Raw genomic sequence first — 15,576 nt, forward strand, 5'->3', positions numbered from 1 at the left:
AGAAAGAAAGAAAGAAAGAAAGAAAGAAAGAAAGAAAGAAAGAAAACATCCCTTCGCAATCTCCACCTTCCGGCTCCCTCGCCCTCGACGGAAAAGATTCCTGCTCCAACCGAGAGCCTCTCCCAAGGGGGGCGGACAGGTGGGAGACCCGCGTCGCGCGTGTGCTTGAACTTGGCCACCCCCAGCCCCCCCCCATTAAGTGGTGCTTGTCATTCTTGTCTGAGAAGAAGGCAGGCGGCAGATCGGGGGCGCCGCGCTCGGCCCCCGAGCAGCACCTGGGCGCTTTGTTGTGGGCAACCGGGTTACCTGGCGAAGCGGACGCTGCCATAGGAACTTTGCTCAGCTGCGCCCCAGGCGAAGGGGGCGGGCGCGGAAAGCGGGCTCCCCCTGGGCGCAGCGCGGCGAAGGGACGCCCTTCAGAACCGCCGGGGAGGGCGCACGACGCAGCGGCTTCTCGGGCGGAGCGGCGGCCGGAGCGCGGGCGCCTTCGTGGTCCCCGGGCAGCTGGCGAGTCCTAAGAAGGGGCCGAGGATCGGGCGAGCCAGGACAGCAGAGAGAGTGCGTATTTTGCGCGGAGGGAGGCGCGGCGTGTCGCGGGCGGCGTTCCTTGCGCGTGTGAAGGCAGGGGGCGCTGAATGAGCGACGCGCGATCGTCGGGAAGCGCGTGAAAGTCCCGGCGAGCAAAACTAAGCGGTCTGGGGCGCGGAGAGTTTAGGGGAAGGAGAAAGGGAAGCGGGCAGATGGAAGGACGGTCGCGAAGCCGCCTTTTCCCCGATGGAAGGGGCGCTTCCTCGACGGCGGCTTGAACGCGCATCGATGTGCCAGCGCGATGATGGGCATGTTCGGAGTGACACTCAAGTAATATGCCTTAGAGCATGGCCACGTCTTCAGGGAAAACAGGAATGCCCCCCTCTCAAGCCCTCGCTTAAACAACTTCTCCCTATTCCGTACGATGTAAAGTTCCCGTCCTTCTTTCCGCGGGAGTATATTTTAATTTGCCATGTTTGATTCGCCCCCCGCCACCCCTCTCCAAAGTTTCCCGAATTCCTTTCGGATTTATCCTTAGGGCTCGCTCTCTTTCTCTCTCCCCTCGTTTTCGCTCTCTCAAGTTTTTCAAAGCCCGCTGCTGAAATGGGAAGGAAGAGAACAATGTCTGAAAAAGTTGAGACAAATATTCCCTTCGGGAGATTTGTCATCTTGTTGATGATTAAACGGGGTGAGATATAAAAACCCCTTGGATTTCTCCCCTCCCGCCTTTGCTTTGCTTCTATTGATGCTTATAAGAACTTGAAATCTAAGATAGTGACTAGTGGTAGCCTTGGTAATCTCTCTATGTTTCACGTGTGTTTATTCTTCCCAGTCTCTACTATGTTGAACATGGAGTTATCAGAAAAGTCTGGGCAGAGCAGTAGATGACTCTCTGCAGGCTTACTCTAGTGAAATCCTGTAAGAAAAAATGGGGGGAGAGAAAATACAGGGCTAGCAACTAAATTCTAAGTAGTGTAAACATCTCCAGTGAGATGGCTTTCTGCCCCCCCCCCCAAGTACAGTGATACCTCAGGTTAAGAATTTAATTCGTTCTGGAGGTCCGTTCTTAACCTGAAACTGTTCTTAACCTGAGGTACCACTTTAGCTAATGGGGCCTCCCGCTGCCGCCGCGCGATTTCTGTTCTCACCCTGAAGCAAAGTTCTTAACCCGAGGTACTATTTCTGGGTTAGCGGAGTCTGTAACCTGCAGCGTTTGTAACCTGAAGCGCCTGTAACCCGAGGTACCACTGTATGTCGTATGATGGTTTTGCAAGTTGTGGAAGACTGTTGCTATTACTTTTTCATCCTCACAGCAACTCTTGGCACATGTAGCTTTGAACCTAAGGCACATGGCTGCTTTAATCCAACATCTCCAAGCAATCGTTTTGTACCTCCAAAGGTACAAACAATCTTGGAACATTTGAAGTAATACTAATAGATAATGTCTTAGAGCATGTCTAGACTGCCATCCTCTCATACCAGGCTTGCTTGGAATCATGTGAATATATTTTAGAAAGTGAAGAGTTTCACACCCAGTCCGTCCCCAGAAAGGATACTCTGATTATGGCACTCTCCACAGAGGCAGGTAATTTTCATTAAGAAAGCAATGGGAGCTGGATGGAGGAAAGGCTCCTAGAAACTGTTTATAACAGTGGAGGTCACAGGCCAAAGCACAAGCCAATGCATGTTAACCAAAAAGTAAGTGCTAATGAGAGACGTGGGTGGCGCTGTGGGTTAAACCACAGAGCCTAGGACTTGCCAATCAGAAGGTTGGCGGTTCGAATCCCCGCAATGGGGTGAGCTTCCATTGCTGGGTCCCTGCTCCCACCAACCTAGCAGTTCGAAAGCACATCAAAGTGCAAGTAGATAAATAGGTACCGCTCCAGCAGGAAGGTAAACGGCGTTTCCGTGTGCTGCTCTGGTTTGCCAGAAGCGACTTAGTCATGCTGGCCACATGACCTGGAAGCTGTACGCCGGCTCCCTCGGCCAATAAAGCAAGATGAGCGTCCCAACCCCAGAGCCGGTCACGACTGAACCTAATGGTCAGGGGTCCCTTTACCTTTACCTTTAAGTGCTAATGAGGACAGTGAGACTTTACCCATAGTAAATTGGTTTTCAAACAGCTTAGTTCTCAAACGTTTTGGCTCCTGAATGGCGCAAACCCAGAAGTGAGTGTTCTGGTTTGCGAACGTTTTTTGGAAGCAGAACGCCTGACGCGGCTTCCATGGCTTCTGAGTGCAGGAAGCTCCTGCAGCCAACTGGAAGATGTGCCTTGGTTTTCGAACATTTTCTGAAGTCAAATGCACTTCCATAATGGATTCCGTTTGAGAACCAAGGTACGACTGTATATGCTTAAGACTGAAGTCTTAACATTGGTCACTTCCAGAAAACCTATTTAGTGAACGTGCATCTTCATTTGTTTGTGCAAAGTTTGCATGGAGGTTAGATGGCACTGGCTATTTATTGACCATTCATTCTTTATACCATGTTGCACCAAGTCATCATTATCCCACACTGTAAGGCATTTTCCCATCATTTTCCATATCATAAAAAGTCTGGTTTGGGGGGAAAGCACGTTTGTTGTGCAGGAGCACCAAATCAGTTTTAATTGTGCAGCCCAAATTTGCTGATATGTGACTGAATCCCACCTGAAAATAGCAACAATTGAAGTGCCTATTGTTTTGCATAACCTATCTATCTGCATAGTGAGGATGTTATCACTGTACATTATTGGCCACACAGAGAGGCAGTCATTCCCACACTCCTATAATAGCTCAGAAACCACGGACAGTAGAGAGGGCAAGTGAGTGTTTGTCCTGTGATATATCCAGAGGCAATAGATTGGGCCTGCTTCAGATGTAAACTTTGCAGTGCGCTTGTCAGTAATTTGTAATTGGTTTCCATGATGCACACGAAACATCTGAAGATTTCTATCATATGGTGATCCCCTGCCCCCAAAATGTGGGATGCCTCAGCATTCAAAATATAAAAGGTAAAGGGACCCCTGACCATTAGGTCCAGTCATGCCTGACTCTGGGATTGCGGCGCTCATCTCACTTTATTGGCCGAGGGAGCCGGCATACAGCTTCCAGGTCCTGTGGCCGCTTTGATTAAGCCGCTTCTGGCAAACCAGAACAGTGCATGGAAATGCCGTTTACCTTCCCGCTGGAGCGGTACCTATTTATCTACTTGCATTTTGAAGTGCTTTCGAACTGCTAGGTGGGCAGGAGCAGGGACTGAGCAATGGGAGCTCACCCCTCGCGGGGATTCGAACCGCCGACCTTCTGATCAGCAAGTCCTAGGCTCTGTGGTTTAACCCACTGCGCCACCCGCGTCCCATTCAAAATATAGACAACCAGAATTGGGCTAGTTTCCCTTTTACTTTTTGTGGCCATCCTCTTAACTACTATATTTGGGGGGAAGGTCGTAGTCCCATGGTAGATCATCTGCTCTGTATTCAAAGGTCTCAATAGTTCAGTCGGTTAGAGCATGGTTCTGAGAATGCCAAGGTTGTAAGTTTGATCCCTGTAGGAGACAGCTGCACATTCGTGCATTGCAGGGGGTTGGACTAGATGATGCTCAGGGTCTCTTCCAACTTTGATTCTATGAAACAGGCCTCATGTCCCATCCCCAGAATCTCGATATAGGGCTGTGAAAGTTCCCTGTCTGAAACCTTGGAGAGCTGCTGTTGGCTTAGAAGCCAACTCCTAAGGACTAAGGGGTCTTCACCATCCCCTATAAAATATTTGAGCCCCTCCCAATTGACGGGCATTGCCATTCAAATGGTGTCCATGTACCACATCATGCAATCGATTATGCAGGGTAGGGCTAACTTGCCCTCCCATATATATTTTATTCAAGTCAGTGTGTAGCTCATACTGAGCTGGGTCTGGCTCCAAATAAGGCAGCTTCTTGTTTTACTTACTATGTGTCCTTTGCAGAAATCTACAAAGGGCAGGATTTGACAAGCAGTGAAAGGAGTCAGGAGGTGCAACTTGTGGGTTTCCTTAAGAGCCTTCCTTCTTTGTATCCCTCATTCAAGCTCTGTGATATTGGTAAGTGGATTGAGTGAAATTTGGCGTGATTACTGCAGCGTGTGCAGAACTGACCATGGGAGAACGACTTTTATTTAAACCGGATCTCTCCATAGAACAGGGTGGCGTTTTTAAGTGAATTGCATTTTGAACGTGTTCATTTCAATTCTGTCTAGGAACTACTTTTTAAAATATGCATCCATAGCTCTCCTTTTCCCTCTTTCCCCCCTTTGAAATAGCAAATGATTATGGCCATGTCTTAGTGGTAGTTGTGGTGGGGGTGGAGAGAGAATCTGACTTTTTAAACCACACGATTTTTGCTATCTGGGCACAGTCAGGGCCAAAATAGGTGTGTGTGTGTGGGGGGGAGAGAATCTAATTAGGATCTACTATATTGTTTGTGAACTAGCATCCCTGCAAAACTGCTTTGACAATGAGGGAAGTAGCACTCTGAAAGAGTGCTTAGCCTTTTCTTCCCAGGTCCTTTCTGGGATGCAAATCCTCAGCCGATTAAAGCTGTTATTAGGAAACAGAAAATCCACGTTCAGATGCTGTCCTTGTATTTTCTCTCCTTCGCAGCTAATAGCAGCTAGGATGGGTTAATAATGTAGAAAGTAAATAAGAGAAAAAGATGAAAACCTTCTTCCAGAGTGGCTGCTTATTATTATTATTATTTAAAAGATCCTCATCACAAATTTCCCAAGTCATTTCTAGTTTGGCTCTTAAATATGCATATTGTTATTCTAATAAAATAAATGCCAGAAAGGACTGATAGGTGCTTACTAGAGAAGTAGTTTCATGTTGTAGCTTTTACATATTGTCACTGATCATTCATTTGACTTGGAAATGATCTGCAAATCTTTGGGGAATGATGGTATCACTGACTTGACTGTATTGAAGGTGTCTAGTGGCCCATGTGGATAGTGATGATTAAATTTATGACCAGGAGGTCCTCGGGTGGGTCAAAATAATCCAAAATTCAGTATTCAAACAGAACTAATGACAGTCACAGGCAGTGCTATTTTTCTAGAAAAAGAGGGGCTGGAATTCACCATGATTACCTCCCATGTTCTCTTATGATGACAATGGCACCCACCCGAGAGGTGCCGTAACTGAAGTCCTGACTGGAAAAAAGCCCTGGTCCCAAGAATAGGGCAGATCCTGATCAGTCTTGTGTCCTGGTCTCAATCTTTTGTTGGAAGACTGTCTGTCTTTCAGCCCTCAGAGCATCATGAGAGCCAGTGTGGTGTAGTGGTTAAGAGTGGTAGTCTCATAATCTGGGGAAACGGGTTCGCGTCTCCGCTCCTCCACATGCAGCTGCTGGGTGACCTTGGACTATTCACACTTCTCTGAAGTCTCTCAGCCCCACTCACCTCACAGAGTGTTTGTTGTGGGGGAGGAAGGGAAAAGGAGAATGTTAGCCACTTTGAGACTCCTTAGGGTAGTGATAAAGTGGGATATCAAATCCAAACTCTTCTTCATCCCCCAAACATCTCCTGGAACATGTGAAGTTACATTAAGGAGGAGAATGCTATTAGGCGCATGCAAAGTTTCTTTCCCTATCACAGAGCAGGATAGCCAGCTCTACGCATATCTGGCATGAGGAGGTTGGGCTTTCAAATCAATATGGTTTCTCTACAGACCTACGCATTAGAGCTTCTCTTCATAGAAACCAAGCCCTGGGGCTGGAGTGTTGTTTAGTGGGGGTTTTTTGGGGGGTGGCACCTAGAAGCTGGGGACGCGGGTGGCGCTGTGGGTTAAATCACAGAGCCTAGGACTTGCTGATCAGAAGGTCGGCAGTTCGAATCCCCGCAATGGGGTGAGCTCCCGTTGCTCGGTCCCTGCTCCTGCCAACCTAGCAGTTCGAAAGCACGTCAATAGGTACCGCTCTGGCGAGAAGGTAAACGGCGTTTCCGTGCGCTGCTCTGGTTCGCCAGAAGCGGCTTAGTCATGCTGGCCACATGCCCTGGAAGCTGTACACCGGCTCCCTCGGCCAATATAAAGCGAGATCAGTGCCGCAACCCCAGAGTCAGCCACGACTGGACCTAATGGTCAGGGGTCCCTTTACCTTACCTCGAAGCTGGCTCCCATGTCTACTGCAGATCCATTCTTAATGATGTCATCACCGATCTAAATTGATTACCTATAAACTGCTGTGGATGAAATAATAACAATAAATTTGTTACTCTTTAAAGTTATCACAAGGCTCTTTGTTAGTTTTGCTGAAGCAGCCTAACAGAGCTACCCTTCCCCCTCTTATTCTTACGCGATTCTCTCACGACAGATTATTACACATATGGGCAAACAGAAGGTGATTCTGCAAACCTGAAGAAGAAACATATTTCTCTTAATTTTGAAATGTAACCGAATGCTCTTGTAGCCTTGATTTTGAATGGTTTCAAAGCTTATTTTGGTTATTGAAATCATTCCTCCCTCTGCTGCCACTCCTGTACATAGAAGTTAATGGCCAGAGCTCAAGTCTGTAATAGAAATAACTCAAATCTAGTGATAAATTATAGCTCAGTAAATTTGATTTGGTCCTTTTGATATACAATTAGGACTCCGATGGGCTTTTATTGTGGAATCAGTGCTCTCATACTGTCTATTCGTCACATAACGTTATCAACACAGCATGGCAGCTAATATTCCTCCTCCACATTTAAACTGCATTTATCCTTTCTGTAGAAAATCTGAAAAGATAAACTGGTTGCCAACAAACTTTTTGTAATGCTTAAATGACACATTTGTGATATTAAGCCCCTGTCCAGAAACACCCTCAATTAAGATGAAGGTTTTCTCTCCCACTTCAGGATTGGTAAATTAATCTAGCAAGGCTTGGAAGAATGTGTTACACCAATTATTGCTGTTGCTAATTGTCACTGTGTTTCTCTCTCTCCCGCTTTCTCTCTCACACACATACACACAAAGATTTGGCATAAAATTCACAGATTATAACTCCTGCATTTCATGACTCTTTCATTCTACTGTTTACAAATTGTATTATCTCTATACTCCTATGTATATATGTACATTTGTATCTTCCAACATTCTATGCATCCAATGAACTGGGCTTTAGTCCATAGAAACTTAAACTGAGGACTCAGCTACATTGGCAAAGAAAAAGCGCTTTATATGTGTTGTATAGTGGTATCTTGGTTCTCAAACGCCTTGGTACTCAAACAACTCGGAACCCTAACACTGCAAACCCGGAAGTAAGTGTTCCAGTTTGCAAACTTTTTTTGGAAGCCAAACGTGCTCCGTTTTGAGTGTTACGCTGACAATTTCAGTGCTACACTTCCGTTTTGAGTGTTATGCTGAGGTTTGTCTGCTTTTGCTATTTATTTCGTGTTTTTGTTTTTGCGGCTCTTTTTTATGTGTGACTATGTGGAACCCAGTTCGGTTACTGACTGATTCATTATGTGACTGCAGTACATTGTTTATTGCTTTCATTTTATGGTCTCGTTAGATAGTAAAATTCATATTAAATTGCTGTTTTAGGGGTTGTTTTTAAAAGGCTGGAACGGATTAATCCATTTTGCATTGCTTTCTATGGGAAAGCGTGCCTTGGTTTTGGAACGCCTTGGTTTTGGAACGGACTTCCGGAACCGATTAAGTTTGAGAACGAAGGTACCACTGTATATGCTTTATAACACTGTGACACCAGATGGCGCTGTGGAGTTCTGTTTTCGCCAACCCGATTTCTCATACAAAGTTTACAACACATTTAATTGACACGCTTCTTTGATGTGTCTCAATCCGGCCTAAGACTGAATCCGAGCAAGGCAGAGGTGGTATGGTGGGTGGTCCCTGACTGGGGGATTTGAGCAAGTAACCTGTTTTGAATGGATGGCACTCTGCCTGAAGGAGTACCCCTGGATTCACTACTGTTACTTGAGGCAGAATTGGTTTCAATTTCAAGCTTTGGCTGATTCACCAGCTCCGGATTCTTTCTGGACCAGGATATCCTGGTCACAACAATCCATTCCAAGTAGACCATTACAATGTGCTTTTTACATAGGAAGCTGGAAGCTGCAGCTTGCATAGAATCTGACTACAGTGGTACCTCGGGTTACATACGCTTCAGGTTACAGACTCTGCTAACCCAGAAATAGTGCTTCAGGTTAAGAACTTTGCTTCAGGATAAGAACAGAAATCGTGCTCCGGCGGCGCGGCGGCAGCAGGAGGCCCCATTAGCTAAAGTGGTCTTCAGGTTAAGAACAGTTTCAAGTTAAGAACAGACCTCCGGAACGAATTAAGTACTTAACCCGAGGTACCACTGTATCAGGGTTCTGAGCAGTGTAGCAAAATGAAATCACACCACACTGATTCTTAAAGAGCTGTACTGCTTGTCTATATGCTACCAGACATAAATCAAGGTATTCATGGGAGATAAGGTCCTAAATGACCTGGGACCAAAATGATTGAAGGAGAGACCCTTTCGCAATAGATGTCAGCCTGAGTCTTGAGATCTGTGAGGAGGCCCTGCTCATTTTCCCAGAAGGCATTTCTTGCGGCACAAGAGCATGACACAGGGCCTTCAATGTGAAAGCACCCCACTTATGGAACCCCCTTCTCTTGAAGGTCTGGCCATCTCCCTCAATTGATTGCATTTTGGCATCAGCCCAGAGACCCATCTTTTCATTCAAGTGTTGGGAAGACAGCTGACATGTGAGGCCCAAGGGTTACTGTTACATAACTGGTGCAAAGTGATGTAAAGTTAGGGTATTTCTGTTGATATGCTAATGTTTTTAGAGTTGGGATAATTGTTTTTAATGTAGATGCAATTTTATTATTTTGTAAAGTGCTCTGAAAAACTACAGAATGAAGGGCAATATAAAAATGCAGTAATTTTATTTTTTTTTAGTTTACATGGCTAGTCCTCTGGAATTTGTACTAGACTTGCTAACACATAGTAGAGGTAAAGGGACCCCTGACCATTAGGTCCAGTCGTGACCGACTCTGGGGTTGCGGTGCTCATCTCGCTTTATTGGCCGAGGGAGGCGGTGTACAGCTTCCGGGTCATGTGGCCAGCATGACTAAGCCGCTTCTGGCAAACCAGGGAAACGCCGTTTACCTTCCCGCCTGAGTGGTACCTATTTATCTACTTGTACTTTGACATGCTTTCGAACTGCTAGGTTGGCAGGAGCAGGGACCGAGCAATGAGAGCTCACGCCGCCAACCTTCTGATCGGCAAGTCCTAGGCTCTGTGGTTTAACCCACAGAGCCACCCGCGTCCCTGCTAACACATAATACCTTCTAAAATCTAAATTTGGATCTCTGAGCAATATGAGTCACCCATGTATCCTGAGTCCTTACCTAAGCCATTATATTGAGTCAGAAGGGCTTATCTGTGAGTAAAGATAGCAAGGCTGGTGGGATCTTTGCATACAAACTAAGGCAGACATATGGTCAGGATGTGTTGCCTTGGTGTGCAGTGACACAATGGCTATCCAAATGGAGCGGAGGAGAAGTAACAGTTGGAGTGGGGATTTCCTTGCTTCTGTGGAAAGGGGCTCAACTGCACCTGGAAGCCTTCATTGCTAATATTAGGTCTGGGGAGGATGATTGAGAATGGATTAATTTTATGTACCATACTGGTAAATTTTATGCATCAGAGCTTTTTGTTACATGTGGTGCTATCCGTGCACGCACAAACATAGAATCGTAGAATTGTAGCATTGGAAGGAATCCCAAGGCTCATCAAGTCTAACCACTTGCAATGAAGGAATCTTAGCTAAAGCATCCCGGACAGATAGCCACCTAGACTCTGCTTAAAAACCTCCAAGGACGGAGAGTTCACAACCTCCCGAGGGAAACTGTTCTATTGTCAAACAGCTCTTAGCGTCAGAAAGTTTTTTCTGGTGTTTAGTTGGACTCTCCTTTCTCACATACCCTCCAACATTTCTCCGATGAAAATAGGGACATCCCATTCCATAATGATAATTCTACTATTTATACCCCACACATCTTATTGGGATGCCCCAGCCATTCTGGGCAGCTTAAAGGGTCCATTTGTGACTGACTCTGGGGTTGCGCACTCATCTCGCTCTATAGGCTGAGGGAGCCGGCGTTTGTCTGCAGACAGCTTCTGGGTCATGTGGCCAGCATGACTAAGCCGCTTCTGGCAAACCACAGCAGCACACAGAAACGCCGTTTACCTTCCGCCGGAGCGATACCTATTTATCTTCTTGCACTTTGACATGCTTTCAAACTTCTAGGTTGGCAGGAGCAGGGACTGAGCTCACCCCACCGCGGGGATTCGAACCGCCAACCTGCAGATTGGCAAGTCCTAGGCTCTGTGGTTTAACCCACAGCGCCACCCGCACACATCTTAGTGGGATGCCCCAGCCATTCTGGTCAGCTTACACACATGTAAAAACATAACAAAACATTTAAAAAACTTCCCTATACAGAATTGCCTTCAGATGGCTCAGGGGTCAGATAACTCCATACTCTCCAGTGAAAATAGGGACATCCTAAGGAAAAGAGATTCCAGGATCAAATCAGAAACTGGGATGGCTTCTCTAAATCAGGGACATCCCCAGAAAATAAAGACACTTGGGGGGGGGGTCTGTTCTTGTAACTTGAATCCACTGGTTTGAGTTTGGCTCTCCAGAGCAGGCAAAAACAAGCTTGTTCTCTCTTCCATGGTGTCAGCTTTGTTTGTTTCACACAAACCATCGTTAACATTAGCCACAGTTGGTCAGTTCAGATGACATAACAAGCAGAGGTGGAGTTAGCTGCTCCGGCACCTGTGCAGCCGACGGTGGGGTGAGTGTCCCAGGGGGGCACCGCCTGTGGTGAGCATCCTGGGGGGGGGGGGGTGCGGCGATGTCACCTTCCCTCAGGGATGACACCCAGGCGAGCCGCACCCACCACACCCCCTTCCTCCGCCAGTGATGACAAGCTGTGACTAAGCAAAGGAGGAAACTTCTGAAATCCTCCTTGCACTTTCAGCAGAGTAGAAGAGGGGTGGTTGTGGAGTTGTGCAAAAGGTAAAGAGACCCCTGACCATTAGGTCCAGTCATGGCCGACTCTGGGGTTGCAGCGCTCATCTCGCTTTATTGGCCGAGGGAGCCGGCGTACAGCTTCCAAGTCATGTGGCCTGCCTGACTAAGCTGCTTCTGGCGAACCAGAGCAGCACATGGAACCCGCTGGAGTGGTACCTATTTATCTACTTGCACTTTGGCGTGCTTTCAAACTGCTAGGTTGGCAGGAGCAGGGACCGAGCAACGGGAGTTCACCCCGTCACAGGGATTTGAACCGCCGACCTTCTGATCGGCAAGCCCTAGGCTCTGTGGTTTAACCCACAGCACCACCCACGCAATAGATCTGTTCACACCACATTAAACTATGTTTTAGCATGATGTCAGAAAGCAGCATTTCTTTCTTTCTTTCTTTCTTTCTTTCTTTCTTTCTTTCTTTCTTTCTTTCTTTCTTTCTTTCTTTCTTTCTTTCTTTCTTTCCTTCCTTCTTTCTTTCTTTCTTTCTTTCTTTCTTTCTTTCTTTCTTTCTTTCTTTCTTTCTTTCTCCGTGTCAAAAACCTATTGCTGCATAGTGGCATAGTGTAACATGCATTTTAAAGGAAGGAACTAAGAGAAGAAGAAAAAAGACCTTTTAGAACCATGAGGAATGCATTGACGTAGACCAGATAAGACCCTCTGCGTACTGCATTGCATATAAATATACCTCTGTCAGGTAATCAAAGTACATTGTTTCTGAAGAAAACTTAATGAATGTGCAGTGTGTAATCTCCTGCTTATTATGTTTGCACTTTTATAATGTATTTTAAAGCTACAGACAGGAATGGTTTTGATTCACTGTAGATTTATAATGTTGTAGTGCACACGGTTCCACCAAGAGAATGACTCCTCTTTGTTTTCATGTTCTTTTTCTCAAGACCCAGTCACCTGTGTTAGGGCAAGGTACATTCTGCTTTAATAAAACAAACCCTGGGAATCTAAGAACATTCAGCCCCATCTGTCCCTGGTTGAATGGCAAAATGTGATTTATGTTGCAGCCAGGCATGAAAACAAATGATATTGCTTGTAATCAATAAATGTTCCTGCAATCTGCAGCTTAAACAATGGAAGCTAACAATTTAGCATTTATCTTTTTGAGTTATATAAATTGAGCTGTGCTCTGCAACTTCTCAGAGTTGTTAATAGGAATCTTGCTGTTGCTTTTAACATAGATAGGATTAGGCTATTTAATATGGATGATATAGATTAGTAAAGTATGTGAGTGTTGCATATGTGTGTTTTTGTGTGTGAGAGAGAGAGAAAGGGAGAGGGAGGAAGGGTTATGTCCATATACTATATGTTCACATACACATACCCTCCAAGTGGACTGATTTTCCAGGGACAGAGACAGAATTATGAAAACTAACCTGGTTTCTGATTTGATCCCAGAATATCCCTATTTCCCTCACAAGTGCTGCTGCTGCCAAATTCGGGAAGGGGGATTAGCCAGTGCTTGTCTCAAGCAGCGGCAGCTTTACTGGCCTAGGGAGCCGACGTACAGCTTCCGGGTCATGTGGCCAGCATGACTAAGCCGCTTCTGGCGAACCAGAGCAGCGCACGGAAACACCGTTTACCTTCCTGCCAGAGCGGTACCTATTTATCTACTTGCACTTTGACATGCTTTTGAACTGCTAGGTTGGCAGGAGCAGGTACCAAGCAAAGGGAGCTCACCCCGTTGTGGGGATTCGAACCGCCGACCTTCTGATCAGCAAGTCCTAGGCTCTGTGGTTTAACCCACAGCGCCACCCGCGTCCCCCAATTTTCCTTAGGACATCCCTATTTTCATCAGAGAATATGCATTCCTTTGAGACTGATCTGCTGCCTCTGTTGCTCCTGCCACCTGAGGCGGTTGCCTCACCTTGCCACATGGGTAGTTACAGTGAGGAAAGGAAAGCTGCTTCCTCACAATTTTATTGGTGAACACATTTTCATATATTCCCTGAAAATCATTCTAATTATCACCCAGAACATCCACAAGACTTTAACTTATTCACATTTCCTTTATCCAAATGAATGCTTCTCCTTCAGAAGTCTTCTCCACACCTCTCAGCTAATTATGGAGATGATATTCCCTCAGTTACTTAGTACATATTTGCCATGGGGGAGAAACCTCTGATTGGTTCAGATTTTAAAGCAAATCTACCTAACACATGCTTTCTGAACCAATATACCAAACTGAAACACAGCTATCCTTAGAAATTCACACTTCTCTAGATTTTGTGATGCTGTTCTCCAGCCAAATAATGTGTACAAAAAAAGTGCATGTTAGGTAAAAGTAAAAATGCATATATTCATTAAAACACAAAATGCATCATATTAGGGGAAGGTGCGTGCCAAAATGTGTATATCAGGAAAAGTTGCATACAGAAATGTTATGTTCGGAGAAATTTGCATTAAATTCAGATGAATTTTCATGAGGACCTAATTTCCCCCCTGGAAGCTGGTGCAGAATTGTGAGGAAGGAAACATCAACTTGGAAACATGAGAAACCGAAATAGAGAGATTTGTCCAGACAGGGTAAAAGAGGGCTGGAAAAGTTGTGGCCTTCCAGATATTGCTCATGTAAAGGTAAAGGTAAAAGGTAAAGGGACCCCCTAGGGATGCGGGTGGCGCTGTGGGTAAAACCTCAGTGCCTAGGACTTGCCGATCGTATGGTCGGCGGTTCGCATCCCTGCAGCGGGGTGAGCTCCCGTCATTCGGTCCCAGCTCCTGCCCACCTAGCAGTTTGAAAGCACCCCTAAGTGCAAGTAGATAAATAGGTACCGCTTTATAGTGGGAAGGTAAACGGCGTTTCCGTGCTCTGCGCTGGTGCTGGCTCGCCAGAGCAGCTTCGTCACGCTGGACACGTGACCCGGAAGTGTCTCCGGACAGCGCTGGCCCACGGCCTCTTAAGTGAGATGGGCGCACAACCCTAGAGTCGGACCCGACTGGCCCGTACGGACAGGGGTACCTTTACCTTTAAAGGGTCCCCTGACCATTAGGTCCAGTCATGACCGACTCTGGGGTTGCGGCACTCATCTCGCTTTATTGGCTGAGGGAGCTGGCGTACAGCTTCCGGGTCACGTGGCCAGCATGACTAAGCCACTTCTGGTGAACCAGAGCAGTGCATGGAAATGCCGTTTACCTTCCCGCTGGAGCAGTACCTATTTATCTACTTGCACTTTGACGTGCTTTCAAACTGGCAGGAGCTGGGACCGAACAATGGGAGCTCACCCCATCATGGGGATTCAAACCGCCGACCTTCTGATCGGCGAGTCCTAGGCTCTGTGGTTTAACCCACAGCGCCACCTGTGTCCCTTTGTTGCTCATGTACAACCCCCCAATTGCTGCGTGGGAGTGATGGGAGTCAGAGACCAATGACACCTGGGGACACCAAAAGGACAGAAAACTGAAATGAAGCTGTAAGTTGACTTAAAAACTGTACATTCTACACTGCACTAGATACACTCACAAATGAGAATAAGTAGCAGAAGAAGGAGGGATGTGGCCTTTTTAATCAAAACCACATACCTCATTTTACCTCCTCTCATTTCAACTAAATCATACACACTCCATGTTGTTCTGCAACATGGCCAAAATGTGAGGACGGGAGAGGAGGGTTAAATGTACTTCTGCTGAGAAATGTGAAAACACTTATAGAACAAAATTCCCATTTGTTTGCTGACTACTTAATTTATCCTCTACAAATGCAACCTCTGCTCACAAGTTGCTCTCTCCATATAACACACATTGGATAGATGCGGGAATCACTCATCCCTGATCTGCTAAGCACAGTAATCTGTTGAGATACTGTTTTTTCTGTTAATTGTAAAATTAACACAGTCACGTTTGTGTTAGCTAATGGGTGCACTTTGGAAATGAATGCCACATACTGTATTTTTCACCCTATAAGACGCACCAGACCATAAGACGCACCTAGTTTTTGGAGGAGGAAAACAAGAGGAAAAAAATTCTGAATCCCAGAAGCCAGAATAGCAAGAGGGATCGCTGTG

At 46.1% G+C, this 15,576-nt stretch overlaps 1 protein-coding gene across 3 annotated transcripts in view; it reads left to right on the forward strand.

The window, feature by feature from the left end:
- Positions 1 to 260: 260 nt before the first annotated feature.
- GLIS3 (GLIS family zinc finger 3) overlaps positions 261 to 15,576 on the forward strand; it is a 193,619-nt gene continuing 178,303 nt past the window's right edge. The window contains exons 1-2 of one of the 3 annotated variants that reach the window (XM_083483316.1): positions 261 to 558; positions 4,470 to 4,583. The gene's annotated coding sequence lies outside the window, so the exon portion shown is untranslated. The remainder of the gene's footprint in view (positions 559 to 4,469; positions 4,584 to 15,576) is intronic. The other 2 variants (XM_083483315.1, XM_083483319.1) reach the window with 2 other exon arrangements.

The sequence above is a fragment of the Podarcis liolepis genome (genome assembly GCF_965112155.1).
Source record: "Podarcis liolepis genome assembly, chromosome: 17".
Classification (NCBI taxonomy): Eukaryota; Metazoa; Chordata; class Lepidosauria; order Squamata; family Lacertidae; genus Podarcis; species Podarcis liolepis.